The sequence below is a fragment of the Nannospalax galili genome, unplaced genomic scaffold (assembly GCF_000622305.1).
Source record: "Nannospalax galili isolate Female #2095 unplaced genomic scaffold, S.galili_v1.0 scaffold9480, whole genome shotgun sequence".
Classification (NCBI taxonomy): Eukaryota; Metazoa; Chordata; class Mammalia; order Rodentia; family Spalacidae; genus Nannospalax; species Nannospalax galili.
Genome location: NW_008346686.1, coordinates 1,817 through 3,633, shown reverse-complemented (window position 1 = coordinate 3,633; position 1,817 = coordinate 1,817). Strand labels below are relative to the sequence as shown.

At 41.6% G+C, this 1,817-nt stretch overlaps 1 pseudogene; it reads right to left on the bottom strand.

Annotated features, from left to right (window-relative positions):
• Window positions 1-220: 220 nt before the first annotated feature.
• LOC103742173 lies at window positions 221-1,135 on the bottom strand (annotated as a pseudogene).
• Window positions 1,136-1,817: the final 682 nt, after the last annotated feature.

Here is a 1,817-nt window from a genome sequence, read left to right as displayed (position 1 = left end):
TTAATTTGAAAGAAGAAGAATGGTTTCAATAGTAAAATTTGAAGCCATCAGAAGTATTTCCCTTAAGGATTACGACAATATATTTGATTTATCTACAGAAAAACATGCATTAATCATAATTGACACCACAAATCCAAAGATCCCAATGATTAAAAATATTGTTGGGTAAAATTTGATAGCTATTAAAAACAGGAAAAAAGTTTTATGTCTGAGTGAATTTTCAGCCTACCACTAACTTCCTTACAGCCCCCTTCATGGCCTCATTCCTCAGGCTGTAGATAAGAGGGTTGAGTGTTGGGGAACTACTGTGTAAAAGATAGAGAGCATGAGGTCTAGAGCAGCTATTGAGTCTGAAGCTGGCTTCAGATATGCACAGACACCTGTGACCATAAAAAATGATACAACACAGAGGTGAGGCAGGCACGTGGAAAAGACCTTAGATCGACCTTCAGCAGAGGGCATCCTGAGAACTGTGGAGAATATCTGGACATAGGAGAGGGTGATGGCAATGAAGCAGGCACATGCCAATAAACACAAAAACACAGCCACTCCAACCATTCCAAGGTTATCATTGGAACAGGAGAGCTTGAGCAACTGGGGAACCTCACAGAAGAACTGGTGGATTATTTTGGTCTTACAGAATCTGATAGAGAATGTGGTTGCTGTGTACAAGGTTCCTGAGATGCCTCCACTTAGCCACACAGTTGACACAGCCCATCTGCACGTTCTGGGACCCATGATGACCTCATAATGCAGTGGGAGGCAGATGGCCACATAGCAGTCATAAGACATCACTGTGAGAATGGCCACCTCAGCACAGCCCAAGGATGTGAAGAAGAAAACCTGCAACACACATTGAGCATAGGAAATGTATCCACTACCAGTCAGGGAATTGTGGAGACACTGGGGGACAGTGACAGACAGGGAGGAGAGGTCCAGAAAAAAGGTGCTTCAGGAAGTAGTACATTGGAGATTGGAGCTGTGGGTCCAGTGCTGTGATGGTGAAGATGATGAAGTTACTTGCCAAGCCCAACAGGTACATCACCAAGAAGAGCAAACCATGTAGAATCTGCAGCTCCCAGTTGTCAGAGAACCCCAGGAGGAGAAAGACACTCATTGTAGTTAGGTTTGTCATCATAATTTTGAGAGTGAAAATCATCATAATAGCTGGATTATTTTTAAAAATCTGGTAAATGCAGTAGAACGTTATCGAGGTAGTTTTCATTAGTTCATTACTTATGCAACAATTAATGATTGGAAGTCTAGTTTTAGAAAGTCAGCTGTGCTCTAGGAATACAAAACTCCGTCTCTATAGAGCTCACAGTATCCACTAGTATTCTGGTAGTTACAGGTTGGTATAGGTGTGGTCACTACTGATCCTCTCATAGAAAAATGTTACGTTTCTCCATGAAAAACTACCGTTCCATTTTCACAGCTGAAACCCACTGCCTTGCTTTAAGTTATCAGTAGAAGTTTAATGTTGGGCTGCGAACGAGGTTTCTGAATGGAGGATTGTTTGTGCATAGAGAGGACATGGCCAATTTTGGCAGATGGACTAGGGATTTTGAAGTAATATAACATCTGTAATTATAGTGTTGGTTGGCTCTGAATGGAAGCTGCTATTGTCTTTTCACAAACATTTTCAGTCCTAACAGTGGGAGGCTCTGTCTTTGAAGAACTGCCTGTCAAAATGGGTGTTTTTATTGCTTTCAAATTGCCTGGTATAGGTTATTGAAGTCAAGAGCAAGAAAGATATGTAAGGGTAATAACTCACATGCCACTCAAGATGTGGATGTCCGATTTTAGAGATGGTTTTC